General features: G+C 38.1%; 1 pseudogene across 1 annotated transcript; it reads right to left on the bottom strand.

Annotated features, from left to right (window-relative positions):
• Positions 1–1,019: 1,019 nt before the first annotated feature.
• On the bottom strand, positions 1,020–1,709 carry LOC306648545 (vomeronasal type-1 receptor 4-like; annotated as a pseudogene). Its single transcript has one exon. The product of its transcript is annotated as a vomeronasal type-1 receptor 4-like (transcript).
• Positions 1,710–15,407: the final 13,698 nt, after the last annotated feature.

Here is a 15,407-nt window from a genome sequence, read left to right as displayed (position 1 = left end):
TCTTATAAACCAAGGACACTGCTTTTTCACAAAGCAGCTGAATGCAAGGTGTATGGTTGGTTGGTATAGCTTTGCTGAGTAACACATGCCTGACTTGTCCATAAGAATATATATGTAAATATATATGTATAAATTCACTAGTAACAGAATATCTTATTGCCAGTGTTTTATGTTGTCAATGTAGACAGTGTTTTAAGTAAGATTATACAGTGAATAGCTTTTGAAAAATGGAATGTGCACTATGAAAACAACACAACAGCCAATAAAGGAAATTCAGTATAACCTGTGTCATAGAGGACATTAGTACATCACTGCTTCCCATTATGTTCAATGTTAAGTGAAATGTACAGGTCTAATTTCACTGGCTAAAGACAAATCTTGTTTGACAAAGTTCACTTTAGTATTTCCCTCAAGGGACATAGCTGAGACAAAAATAAAAGTAGATAAATAAAAAATAGAGTCCATGTCTTTTAACAATTTAAGCAGAATATCACAAAAATTTAAAAGAAAGTAGATTTTACACTTAAGTGCTTACCATTGATTAGTATGTTTAAATCAGAAATTTAAATTTCTTACATATAATTTTTCAAAAATATTGCTTGATAACTATAAACATAATCCAAACTGTATGCATGCCCACATGTTCATGTGCACAAACACACATATACATGTGCAAACATGTAAATACAAGGTCTATGTGTAAACCATCACTCACAAGTAATATCACTGTGCATAACTGTTCTTACAATTTTTTGGTTAAGAACAAAAATAATAATTGTGCAAAAGCATACGATTAACATGTTCCCCAAGACATCATGCATTCTTCTATTCTGTATCATGGTAAATAGAACTCGGATACACTGGAGTCTCAGCTCATGAGCAGAAGGAAACACCCATCAAGAATAACAACTGTGTTCCACAAGAACCAGACCAGGTTGTTCAGAATACCCACACAAACATGAAAGTTGCAGGAAAGTGTGTAAAAAGAGACAAGGTGCTCACCAGTAGAAGGATGTTTTTTATGGCTCTGGACTCAAGGGAGGACCTGGGGGAGCTGGTCTTATGACAAGCATTCTGTGCTTGTGCCTGTGCAGGATGAGCACCACGGAGCTGCTGACCCAGAGCATGAGTCCCACACACAGGGCATCAGGTAAGGAGAGCAATGCTACACACAGTGAGTCTGTGGTTGTATCACGATGAACACTAGAACAGAATCCAAAGTCATTTTGGTTGGTGATGGTTTCATTCCTTGGTTGCAATATTGCACATAAAATTTATAACACTTACAAGGGGGTACACTATCCACCTGAGGAATATGGAGGAGACGAGGCACTGGGGAGCCTTCATTTTTAGCTCTGCCCATCTCAAGTTCCAAGAACTAATCTTAATGGCACGAACGATGCTCAGGAGGCAGGTGCTGCAAATGGACACACCCCTGCCCACCCTGTGAAGATAGGAAATCAGCTTGCATCCAAAATCACTAAGGAAACCTGTCACTCCAAAAGATGCCACTGTCTGGGGAACACCTCTACACAAAAGAGTTAACAAGTTGGCTACTATCAAGTGCCAAAGAATCAAGTCTGTGGCCTTACCCTGCACCCAGTGACATAAAGAACCAGGTAATGGAGGAGAAGAGAGGAATTGCCCAGAGCTCCAACCACAGTCTGTGACAGGAAGATGATTCCAATAGTCAACTCACTGGCTGCCATCCTGCCAGTTCCTGGCTGTCCCAGCCAGAGGATCCTGTAGGGGAACAGGAGGCCTGGGCTGCATGTGTCCTGTCAACCCAAACTTAGCATTCCTTCCTCTCCAGAGTTCCCACTTTGAAAACTTACTTAGGGTTTTATTTTCATTAACAGATCTTAATAAGGCTTGTATGAATAGTTAAGACATGAAGTGTGTCTAAATCCCTACTGTGAGGGAAGCACATGGTGATTCTTGAATCTTCATGACTTCAGACAGGTGCTGAGATGTCTTTGCATGGTGACCAGGAGAACTTGTGCACACAGAGCTGAAGTCTCTGTTCAGATTCATACCTTCTTATGTGCCAAGGGGGGTCTTGAAACTAGCTGAGTGTTTACAGAGAGGGTATGTGAATCACCAGCCCTCCCTAAAGTTAGTGAGCAGGGTTTTTCTATCAATCCAGCTCACATTATCTGCTTTTCTACATTCCTATTATCTTCTAAACTATTTCTATTTTATAACTTTATTTAAAAAATTAAATTTAACCCCTTTTATAGAATAAATGATCCCGAATCACCAAAGCTTTTGGTTAATTTGCAGAGTTCTGAAAGAGGATGATTCTGACAAGGTCACCTCCTTCTCATGACTTTTATGGAGGAGAAGGGTTTTGCAGATCCCCATGTACCATCTCCGCTGACTTGGCCTCATTGATTTCTGGCCTTGCTCTTTCTTTTTGTCTTGCTACTGCTCAGATTCATTACAAAGGTACTGATGTGCTGGATTATGTTTTCATTTAGTCACATGCATTTCGAGACTTCCCCTTTAACCCTTAAATAATTTAGAATTCTATTGTTTTATAGTCAAATACTTAAAGATTTTTATTGTTTAATTTCATTTTACTGCATATGGATTTCCAGTTTTGCCAGCACCATTTGTTGAACAGGCTATCTTTTCTCCATTGCATGTTTTTGGCTCCTTTGTCTAGTATGAGGTGATGAGGTGACGGTATTTATGTGATTTTGTTTTTGTGTCTTCTATTCTGTACCATTGGTCTGCCTGTCTATTTTGGTGCCAATACCTTGCTGTTTTTGTTACTATTGCTCTGAAGTATAGTTTAATGTCTGGTGTTGTGATATCTCCTGTATCAATTTTTCTTTTATTTTTTTTTAGTCCCTCCTTCCTCCATTCTTGCCCCCCTCCCACCTCCCATTATTTGTCATCATCTGCTTATCAGTGAGATCATTCGTCTTTTGGATTTTTGAGATTGGCTTATCTCACTTAACATGATATTTTCCAATTCCATCCATTTGCCTGCAAATGCCATAATTTTATTATTCTTTATAGCTGAGTAATAGTCCATTGTATATATATACACCACAGTTTCTTTATCCATTCATCAATTGAAGAGCATCTAGGTTGGTTCCACAGTCTGGCTATTGTGAATTGAGCAGCTATGAACATTGATGTGGCTGTATCTCTGTAGTATGCTGATTTTAAGTCCTTTGGGTATAGGCTGAGGAGTGGGATAGCTGGGTCAAGTGGTAGGTCTATTCTGATTTTTCTAGGGAATCTCCAAACTGCTTTCCAGAGGGGCTGCACTAATTTGCAGCCCCACCAGAAATGTATGAGTGTACCTTTTTCCCCACATCCTCTCCAACACCTATTGTTGCTTGTATTCTTGATAATCGCCATTCTAATTGGGGTGAGATGGAATCTTAGGGTAGCTTTGATTTGCATTTCTCTTATTACTAAAGATGGTGAACATTTTTTCATATATTTGTTGATTGCTTGTAGATCTTCTTCTGTAAAGTGTCTGTTCATATCCTTAGTCCATTTGTTGATTGGATTATTTGTATTCTTTGTGTAGAGGTTTTTGAGTTCTTTATAGATTCTGGAAATTAGTGCTCTATCTCAAGTATGAGTGGTAAAGATATTCTCCCACTCTGTAGGCTCTCTTTTCGCATTGCTGATAGTTTCCTTTGCTGAGAGAAAGCTATTTAGTTTGAATCAATCCCAGTTATTGTCTCTTGCTTTTATTTCTTGTGCTATGGGAGTCCTGTTAAGGAAGTCTGATCCTAAGCCAACAAGTTGAAGATTTGGACTACTTTTTCTTCTATAAGATGTGGGGGTCTCTGGTCTGATTTCAAGATACTTGTTCCATTGTGAGTTGATTTTTGTGTAGAGTGAGAGATAGGGGTTTAGTTTCATTCTGTTGCATGTGGATTTCCAGTTTCCCAGCACCATTTGTTGAAGAGGCTATCTTTTCTCCATTGCATATTTTTGGCCTCTTTGTCTAGTATTAGAAAATTGTATTTATTTCGGTTTGTGTCCATGTCCTCTATTCTGTACCATTGATCTACCTGTCTATTTTGATGCCAATACCATGCTGTTTTTGTTACTATTGCTTTGTAGTGTAGTTGAAGTTCCAGTGTTGCAATAGCCCCTGTTTCATTCTTCCTGCTAAGGATTGCTTTAGCTATTCTGGGTTTCTTATTCTTCCAGTTGAATTTAATGATTTCTTGCTCTATTTCTGTAAGGTACATCATTGGGATTTTAATTGGAATTGCATTGAATCTGTATAGCACTTTTGGTAGTATGGCCATTTTGACAATATTAATTCTGCCTATCCAAGAATATGGGAGATTTTTCCATCTTCTAAGGTCTGCCTTAATTTCTTTCTTCAATGTTTTGTAGTTTTCATTGTAGAGATCTTTTACCTCTTTGGTTAGATTGATTCCCAAGTTTTTTATTTATTTATTTATTTTTTGAGGCTCTTGCAAATGGGGTTGATTTCCTCATTTCTCTTTCAGCTGTTTCCTCACTTGTGTATAAAAATGCTTTAGATTTATGCATGTTGAAATTATAGCCTGCTATTTTGCTGAATTCATTGATGAGGTCTAGAAGTTTTCTGGAGGAGGTTTTGGATCCTCTAAATATAGAATCATGTCATCTGCAAATAGTGACAGCTTAAGTTCCTCTTTTCCTATTCGTATCCCTTTAATTTCTTTAGTCTGCCTAATTGCTCTGGCTAGAGTTTCGAGGAAAATGTTGAATACAAGTGGTGAAAGAGGACATCCCTGTCTTGTTCCCATTTTTAAAGCGAATGGTTCCAGTTTTTCTCCATTAAGAATGATGTTGGCCATGGGCTTAGCATAAATAGAGTTTACATTGTTGAGGTATGTTCCTAGTATCCCTATTTTTTCTAGTGTTTTGAGAATGAAGGGTGTTGTATTATGTCGAATGCTTTTTCTGTGTCAATTGAAATAACCATATGATTCTTATCCTTAAGTCTATTGACATGATATGTTACATTTTTTGATTTATGAATGATGAACCATCCTTGCATTCCAGGGATGAACCCCACTTGATTGTGGTGCACAATTTCTTAATGTTTTTGGATATGGTTTGCCAATATTTTGTTAAGGATCTTTGCATCTATATTCATCAAGTATATTGGTCTAAAATTTTCTTTCCTTGATATGTCTTTTCCTGGTTTGGGTATGATGGTGATATTTGCTTCATAGGATGAGTTAGGTAGGGTACCCTCCTTTTCTATTTCCTGGAATACTTTGAGAAGTATTGGAATGAGTTCTTCTTTGAAGGTCTTGTAGAACTCAGCTGAGAATCTGTCTGGTCCTGGGCTTTTCTTGGATGGTAGATTTTTATTAGCTTCTTCTATTTCATTGCTTGATATTGATCTGTTTAAATTATGTATGTCCTCCTGGTTCAGTTTGGGAGGATCATATGTCTCTAGAAATTTGTCAATGTCTTCAGTAGTTTCTATTTTGTTGGAATATAGATTTTCAGTGTAGCTTCTCTTTATGTTCTGTATCTCAGTGGTGTCTGTCGTGATATTTCCTTTTGCATCATGTATTTTAGTAATTTGAGTCATCTTTCTCCTTCTCTTTGTTAGTGTGGCTAAGGGTTTGTCTATTTTGTTTACTTTGTCAAAGAACCAACTTTTTGTTTTGTCAATTTTCTGAATAGTTTCCTTTGTTTCAATGAAATTGAAATTGAAATCAATTTCATTGATTTCAGCTCTGATTTTAATTATTTCCTGTCTTCTACTACTTTTGCTGTTATTCTGTTGTTCTTTTTCTAGGGCTTTGAGCTGTAATGTTAGGTCATTTAGTTGTTGACTTTTCATTCTTTTCTGGAATGTGCTCCATGCAATGAATTTTCCTCTTAGTACTGCTTTCATAGTGTCCCAGAGATTTTGATATGTTGTATCATCATTCTCATTGACCTCTAAGAATGAGTTCAAATATCATCTTCAGTAAAGGAAACAGGTTTGCAATAAGGTCTGCAGTTTCTAATGGAGACAAAGAGGATGCAGAGGGATGTAGAATGTGGCTGTTAATGGGATAAGAAAAGAATATACAGAAGTTCTAGAAAATAGAAAGGGTGAGAGTGTAATCAAAAGAAATCAGTTGTTAGCATGCAAAAAGGAGAAAGAGACTCTGAGGGAACAGGTAAACAAGAGGAAAAGTGAGGAAGAAAAGTAAAGAAATAAAAGCTTAAATTTTTTAAATTTAAGAAAAAAGAAAATCTACTGTATAACAGTCATATACTAATGAAACCTCCCAGTGTTCAGTAGCCTGATGTATGAGAGGTACCTGACAATGAGCTTCAAGCCTCCAGCAGGCGTCGCAAGATGGGATTTTCCCCACCCGAAGATCAGAGCTACAGCTTCCAGGATTATCCAAGATGGCTGCTCTGACTTCCAAATGTGTTGGTAAATGGGGAGCTGCAGCTCAGGGGTGGACGTGGTCAGCTGGAGGTCCTGGAGACAGGATGCAGTTGGTCCTGCAGTGGTCCTGGAGGTCGGGTGTGTTTGGTGTGGTTGTGGTATCCTGGAGGCCAGGTGCAGTCAGTTGGTCTGGGGTCCCGGTGATAGTGCACGGTCAGTTGGTCTGGGGGTCCTGGCAGCAGGGAGCAGTCAAGTGATGTGAGGGCCCCAGAGGCAGGGAGTCATCGGTTGGGTTGAGGTATCTGGAGATGGGGCTCCATCAGTCCAGTCAGGGGTCCTACGGGGCCTGGCTGTTGTCTCAAAATGGTGGCAGCCACGTGTAATCAAACCTGCAGGTACTGTAACAGTGAACTTCCAGGCAGCAGCAGGCAGCGGGTTCTCCACTGGCGGTAGGTGATCAGTTTGCTGACTGTTGTGGGACGATTGGGAGGTGAATCTCATGCATTGGGTGATGGATAGGTGTAAGGCAGGCAATGGACAGGTGAGAGGCAGGCAAATGGTGGATGATAGACTCTGAGAAAAAGATATCCTCTGCTTGAAACCAGAATTATGGAGCGACAAGGAATGTAGCCTCCTTCTAGTCCACCATCTTGGATCGCCTGTTTCACTTTTTCTATTCAGGATTTTTTGGCTATTTGAGGTCTCTTGTTCTTCCAGATGAAGTTCATAATTGCTTTCTCTTTTTCTATGAGGAATGTCATTGGTATTTTAATTGGAATTGCATTGAATCTGTATAGTGCCTTTGGTAGAATGGTCATTTTGACAATGTTAATTCTGCCTATCCAAGAACATGGGAGATCTTTCCATATTCTAAGGTTTTCTTCAATTTCTTTCATTAATGTTCTGTAGTTGTCATTGTAGAGGTCTTTCACCTCTTTTGTTAGATTAATTACCACGTATTTTTTTTTTCAGGCTACTGTGAATGGTGTGGTTTTTCTAATTTCTCTTTCAGAGGATTCATCACTTATGAAAAGAAATGCATTAGATTTACATGTATTAATTTTTTATCCTGCTACTTTGCTGAATTTATTTATTAGTTTTAGAAGTTTTCTAGTGGAGTTTTTTGGATCTTCTAAATATAGGATCATGTCATCAGCAAATAGTGACAGCTTTAGTTTTTATTTTCCTATTTGTATCCATTTAATTTCTTTGGTCTGTCTAATTGCTTTGGCAAGTTTTTCAAGGACGATGTTGAGTAGAAGTGGTGAAAGAGGGCATCCCTGTCTTGTTCCAGTTTTTAGAGAAAATGCTTTCAGTTTTTCTCCATTAAGAATGATGTTGTCTGTGTGTTTAACATAGATAGCCTTTACAATGTTGAAGTATGTTCCTACTATTCCTATTTTTAGTGTTTTAAGCATGAAGAGGTGCTGTATTTTATCAAATTCTTTCTCAGTATCAATTGAAATAATCATGTGATTCTTAACTTTAAGTCTTTTGATGTGGTGAATTACGTTTATTGATTTCCAGATGTTGAACCAACCTTGTATCTCTGTGATAAACCCCAGTTGATCATGGTGCACTATCTTTTAAATATACTTTGCATGCGAATTGCCAGTATTTTGTTAAGGATTCTTGCATCTATGTTCATCAGGGACAAAATGGATCAAGGACATAGGAATTAGACCAGAGATCCTGCACCTAATAGAAGACAACGTAAGCCTGAATCTTCATCATGTTGGCTTAGGATCAGACTTCCTCAATAAGACTTCCAAAGCACAAGAAAGCAAAGCAATAATCAATAAATGGGACGGACTCAAATTAAAAAACTTTTTCTCAGCAAAGGATACAATCAAGAATGTGAAGGGAGAGCCTGCAGAGTGGGAAAAAATCTATTCCACACACACTTTAGGTAGAGCACTTATCTCCAAAATTTATAAAGAACTTACAAAACTTTACAACAAAAATACAAAGAACCCAATCAATAAATGGGCCAAGGAAATGAACAGACACTTTACAGAAGAAGTCACACAGGTTAATAAATATATGAAAAAGTGCTCAACATCTCTAGTAATTAGAGAAATGAAAATTAAAACAACATTAAGATTTCATCTTATTGCAATTAGAATGGCTTTTATCAAGAACTCAAACAATAATAGATGTTGGCGTGGATGTGGGGGAAAAGGCACGCTTTTACCTTACTGGTGGAGTTGCAAATTGGTGCACCCACTCTGGAAAGCAGTGTAGAGAATCCTCAGAAAACTTGAATGGACCTGTCTTTTGACCCAGTTAGCCCACTCCTCGGTTTATACCCAAAGTACCTAAAATCAGCAAACTACATTAACACAGCCACATCAATGTTTATAGTAGCTCAATTCACAATAGCTAGATTGTGGAACCATCCCAGATGCCCTTCAACAGATGAATGGATAAAGAAACTGTGGTATATATACACAATGGAATACTATTTAGCCATAAAGAATAATTTTATAGCATTCGCAAATGTGGATGGAATTGGAGAATATCATGCTAAGTGAAATAAGCCAAGCCCAAAAAACCAAAGGCCAAATGTTTTCCCTGATAAGTGGAGAATGCTATATAATGGGGGTGGGAGTGGGGAATGAGAGAATAATGGGGAAACTTTAGAATATGTAGAAGGAAATGAGAGGGAGGGGGTATGAGAAATAGTGGAATGAGACATTACCTTATGTATATGTATGATTACACAAATGGTATGAATCTGCATTGTGTACAACCATAGAAACAAAATTATGTGTATAATGAATCAAAATGCAGTCTGTAAAAAATTAAAAGCTAAATAAAAATATTTTTTAAAGAGTTTTATTGTTGATTTTCTATTACTGATTCCCATCTTGGTTCCACTGTCTTCCAGGAACTTACTTTGTATCTCAGTGTCTGCAGATTTATGTTATGTCTCAGGATATGAATGGTCTGTCTCTGTGAATGCTTCATAGACATTTGTAAAGAATGTAGACTTTGCTGCTGTTGAGTCTAGTGTTGTTTAAATGTGAGTTAGATCTTGCTGGATGGGGTGCTGTTCAGATATTCTATGTCTTTGCCGATTTTCTGTCTAGTAGTTCTTTCAGTTGCTAAGAGTGGAATGTTGTCATCCCCAGTATTTGTGGCTCTGGGGATGGGATCCAAATATTTGTGGATCTAAAATATTTGTCTACACATCCACACAGCTACATACACCTAACTTACCACAATCTGTTAACAGTGTTTTATCCTTTAAAGTGTAGAATACTTATTTACACATATCCACTTTAAAAATACAATTACTTGATATTCCCTGTTCATTCATTGTTATGATTTTTGCTCCAATGACTAAAATTATTTAAGAAACCCACAAACTAGGTTTGGTGGGGTGTACCTGTAATCACAGCTATTTGTGAGGCCGAGGTTGGAAGATCACAAGTTCAAGGACAGCCTTCAGCAACTTAGTGAGACACCATCTAAAAAAAAAATTAGGAAGGTGTTGGTGATGTAGCTCAGTGGCAGACCACTTGCCTAGCATGTGCAAGGCCCCAGGTTCCACCCAGAACAGCAAAGAAAAACAAAACCATGAGGGAGAGATGGTCTATTATATTTACCTGTTATCCCTCAACAGCATTTGGTTTTGCTCAGTTTTTACCAATTTCATCGTTTTTCCTTCCTTCCTTCCTTCCTGAAGTTCCCAGCCTCTATCTTATCTTGAAAATGTCCTCCAGCCATTCTTCAAGGCTGGATCTTTACTTTTCTTTGAGAGCACCTTTATTACCCCTTTGGTTTTGGAGGATACTTTTGCCACATGTAGAATTCGTGGTTCTTTTTTCAGAACTTCTATCACACCCCTTCCATTTGGCCTCCTTGGTTCTTCATGAAAATTTTCTGTCATTCAAATTGTTCATTTGAATTGTAGAGAAGTGTTGTTTCATTCTGGATATTTCCATATTTTTCTCTATTATCTTCAGAAGTTCAACTGTGTGTTTTAATGTGAATTTCCTTGTTTTTTTTTTTTTTTTTTTTGTTCGGGATTCTCTAAGTTTTTGAATGTGCTATTTTGTATTTCTATTGTTTTATTTGTTTGTTTCTGTCAAAATTGGGGGAATTTCTGTCATTATCACTTCCAGTATTTTTTTTATCTCCATTCTTGTTCCCCTCCTAAGAATCTACTGTATAGAATAGAGCCTGCAGTTAATAATAAAGTGTTGCATACTTGAAATTTTATGAAAAAAAATTAAATGATCCTCCACACATCCCCACAGGTATCATTTTGATGTGATAGGCTGATTAAGTGGATTGTGGTGATCACTGTACAACATACACTTCCATGCAGTCCTCAGGTAGCTCAACAGTTTTATTTGCCAATGAAACCTCAGATCCTAAAACCCCACAGATCCTAAAACCAGGACAGTGCTGATTGCTTCCTGGTGGTTGTCCCTAGGGATGTGTCCTGAAATGCACACTCTGCTCCTCTTTTACTAGGCCTGCAGAAGGGCCAGCCATGTGCTGGAGAAGCCTGCACTCACTCTCCTCTGGGGAGTGCTCAGGGAGGGAAGTGGGGCAGTGGAGCATCTGGAGCACCTTGGGTGGAGTGGGGTTGATCCATGGCCCAGGGACCCTACGAGGGGCTCAGAGCTTCTTGTTGCTGCTCACAGCTCTCCTTCCCACTCACTTCACCCGAGCCTCAGTGTTGTAGGTGGGATAGGAGGAGGAGGACTCTTGGGCAGTGGGCCACTCTGCTAGGATCATCAACTGCTTAAACCATACACATTTACTGTTCCCATTGAAAAATGGAGTGCACGTAAGTCCTCATTTATAACTGAGATGTGCTCCAATGGGGCAGATGAATACATATAAAGTGGAAATAGAATTTCTTGACCATGAAGTTTGGCTTTTTTCCTCTAATTATATGGTAAAAGATCTCCATTGTACATCTGGACTCCTGTAAAGACTTTTCTCCTACTGAGGGTGGTTGTCAAAATTAAAGCCTCTCTAGGAGATCAAAATAGAAATCTCCTATTCTGCCATCTTTGCTGAGGTCACTCCACCTAAAGAGTTATATATAAAAATGTCAAAACCAAACCAAACAAAAAACACACAAAACCTCCTTCCACCCTGTTGGTGGTAGGATTTTAACATATTGAGGTATAAAATTTTTTCAAGATTAAATACTAACTGGGAAGAAGGCACAGGCTCTGATTCAATTGAGAGCACTTTAGAAAAGGAAACAACTAGAAAGTCACCAAAAATGAATTGTTCTTTTCCACTTATGAGGAATATCTGAGGTTATTTCTGGCACTCTAAGAGACAAAGAACTTATCTTTCTTCACACTTCTCCAGAACCAAAGATCTTCTGTGAGAAGGATCAAAACAAAATGAAAAGGTACTATCAGAGCTGAAGTCTGGTGAAGTAGAGTGACTGCAGTCCTTGTTGCTCTGTAAGTCAGGATTCGAGCAGAGGAAATACTGTTTCTCAGTGAGTCACTGCCCACTGACCCACTGCTGTTTACCCCATAAGTCCACTGCCATCACCCACACTCTTCCAGCATTCCACCTGCCTTTTCAGTGCGGATCACTCACAAACTGCTGCCTGTCATCAACTATTTGCCTGTTTGTGCACCTTCTGCCTGCTCATCACCCGTCATTTACCTACCCATCACCCATCACCCAATATCCATCCACCAATCATCCACTGTTGGCCCAAAGACCACCTGTGGACTGGCAGCAGACTGCTGTTGACCACTGTTGATTGGAAATCCATTGTCCCAGTACCGACAGGTTTGGTGTCACTTGGCTGCCGCCATTTTGTGACACTAGCCAGGGACAGCAGGTTTGCTGCTGTGGCTACTGTCATCTCAGGGTGACACCACCTTGGTCTGGGGGGCTCAGGCCAGTGCCTGGAGATACATTGGGGTACCTGCTGGTCTGCTTGCACTTAGGTCTTTCTGCTTGGTGTGGTAGTGGTTGACATCTGGCTGCGTGTTTGAAGGGTCAATTCTTTGTGTGAGCACATCCTTGGTGGTCTCTCTGAAACCTGAAAGGGCATTGTTATCTTGGTACTGCAGCAAGAGAGGGCCTGGGGAAGTAAAGCCCGGTCTATCAGAGTGCAGTTGGGTTTGTGTGGGCCAGTCTGGATCTGGCCATCCTGTTGAAAGCCGGAGACTAGAGGCCGTTCCCTGGAGGGAGCAGAGGTTGAAGAAAATGGAGAAAACTGGACTCTCTCCAGCTCAGTGGGGCTTGAAGTGTGCAGGAATGGAAGGGGCCAGCTACAATGGGTGGAAAGACTGTAAGAGGGTGTGAGGGCGTCTTGTTACTGGATTAACCACCCAACCAGTCCAGCACTCACTGAACTGCAGTAACACTAAACTTTAGACAACTCCACCTGTCCTGTTGGCAGAGAAGGGGAGGTGAGAAACTTTTTTTAATGTGTGATTTTAAAAAATTTTTATTTATTTATTTATTTTAAAATTTTTTACATACTGCATTTTGATTCATTGTACACTAATCTGCATTGTGAGAAAAATTTTGAAAGCCAAGAGAAGCAATCACTCAATTTTCCATTGACACGTTCCTCATTTTTTTTTTCATTTTGCCCTCCCTCTTACACCTTTACCATCTTTGAATATTAATATTTTTCATGCATCCCTTTACTGAGGAGTGGGATGTCTCAATAGTATATGACAGCTTTGTTGTATATTCCTAAATTTTTACATTAAAAAAATCTATCTATATATATTTTTCTCTCACTTTCCTCTCTCCCTAGATTCTTTATCTCACTTCTCTAATACTAACAGCCAACCTCTATTAATTCCTCCCTCACTATTACTATAAATTTTTACTTCTATCTTCTCTCCCTCCATATACATCACACCTTACACTACTTCTGTTCCCTCATTGTCCATCATTTGAAATGCTAAACCCTTGTAGCAAACTTACTGTTTATTTCGTATACAGTAATCAAACGCTTTATTTCTGTGTATTGTGACAAAACTTTAAATGCCTTAATAGAAACACTTTGGTTTAATGTGCTATGTCATTTGCATTAGGTGCTGTTAATCTTGGTCTCCCCCTTAAAGGTGAGGTACTGGAAGTCTTCAAGGACACTAAAAGAATATATGGTAGAATCTGAACTGCCTCAAGTGCATACTGCTAGATGAGAAGATATATAAACAACATGAGAAAACAAGGACAAGGGAATGAAGGACCACAAAAAAACCAAGATATTCAAACAATAGAATCCATAAACAACACAGTAGAAGAAGTGTCAGAGAAAGAGTGTAGAAAATACATAGTTAGATTGACCTTCAAAATAAAGGATGGTATTGGAAAGAAAATACAGGAAGTGAAAGATCACTTCAATAAAGAGGAAGAGATTATAAAAAGGAATCAAGCAGAAATCCTCAAAATGATGGAAGCAAATAAACAAAATTGAAAATTCACTGGAAAGTCACCAACAAACTAGAGCACTTGGAAAACAGTACCTCAGAAAATGAAAGCAAAATAGATATTCTTGAAAATAAGTCAACTGCACAGAGAACATGGTAAGAAACCATGAAAGAACCTTCCAAGAAATATGAGATAACATGAAAAGACCAAATTTACGATGTATCAGGATAGACAAAAGCATGGAGATACAAATGAAAGGAATGCATGATCTTTTCAGCGACATAATTTCAGAAAATTCCCAAATCTAAAGAATGAAATGGAAAATGAACTAGAAGAGACTTACAGACCCCAAATGTACAAAATTACAGCAGACCCACACCAAGGCACATTATAATGAGAATAACTAACATACAGAATAAGAATAGAATTTTAAAGACTGTGAGAGAAAAAAAAATTAAATTACATAGAGTGGGAAACCAACAGGGATATGAGTTGATTTCTCAACCCAGACACTCAATGCCAAGAGGTCCTGGAATAACATATATGTAAGTCTGAAAGAAAATGGATGCCAACAACAAATTTTATATCCAGCAAAATTAAGCTTCAGATTTGAAGATGAAATAAAAATTTTGCATGAGAAACAAAAGTTGAAAGAATACACAATTAGAAAGCCTGCACTATAGAACATTCTCAGCACACTATTTCATGATGAAAAATGAAAAACAGCAAAGGAAAGAACTACACTAGGGAGAGAACAATCAAAAGAGAAACTGAATCAAATTGAAAACCAGAAATAAAACAAAAGGACTGGGGAATACAAATCATATCCCAATAATAACACTGAATGTCAATGGCCTAAACTCATTATTCAAAAGACAGACTGGCAGACTGGATTTTTAAAACAGACCCAACAATATGCTCTCTTCAAGAGACTCAATTCTTAGGAAAAGATATCCACAGACTGAAGTGAAAGGTTGGGAAAAAACACATCACTCACATGGACCACATAAATAAGCAGGGTTTTCCATGCTTATATCAGACCAAGTTGACTTGAAGTCAGTTAGTCAGAATAGATAAAGATGGACATTTCAAACTGCTTAAGGGAACCATAAATCAGGAAGACATAACCATCATTAATATTTATGCCTTGAATAATTGTGCATCCATGTACATCAAACATATATTTCTCAATTTCAGGAACCAAATAGAGCACAGCACAATAATTCTGGGTGACTTTAACACACCTCTCTCACCACTGGAGAGATTTTCCAAACAAAAACTAAACAAAGAAACTACAGAATTTAAAAATACAATCAATGATTTAGACTCAATAGACATATATAGAATAGTTCATCCATCATTGATCAAATGCACTTACTTCTCAGCAGTACATGCGTCCTTCTCTAAATTATACCATATGTTGTGCCACAAAGAAACTCTAAGCAAATACAAAAAGTAGAAATACTACTCTGCATTATGTCAGATCATAATGGTGTGAAACTAGAAATCAATGATAAAATAAAAACTAGAAGCTACCCCCCAACATCTGGAAACAAAACGGTATGCTATTGAATGATGAATGGATAAAAGAAGAAATTAAGGAGGAAATAAAAAAAAATACTTGAGGTAAGTGAGAACACCAATA

This window comes from Sciurus vulgaris (genome assembly GCF_902686455.1).
Source record: "Sciurus vulgaris genome assembly, chromosome: 17".
Classification (NCBI taxonomy): domain Eukaryota; kingdom Metazoa; phylum Chordata; class Mammalia; order Rodentia; family Sciuridae; genus Sciurus; species Sciurus vulgaris.
Note: the sequence above shows the minus strand (reverse complement) of the source record. Positions and strands in the feature narration are given on the sequence as shown.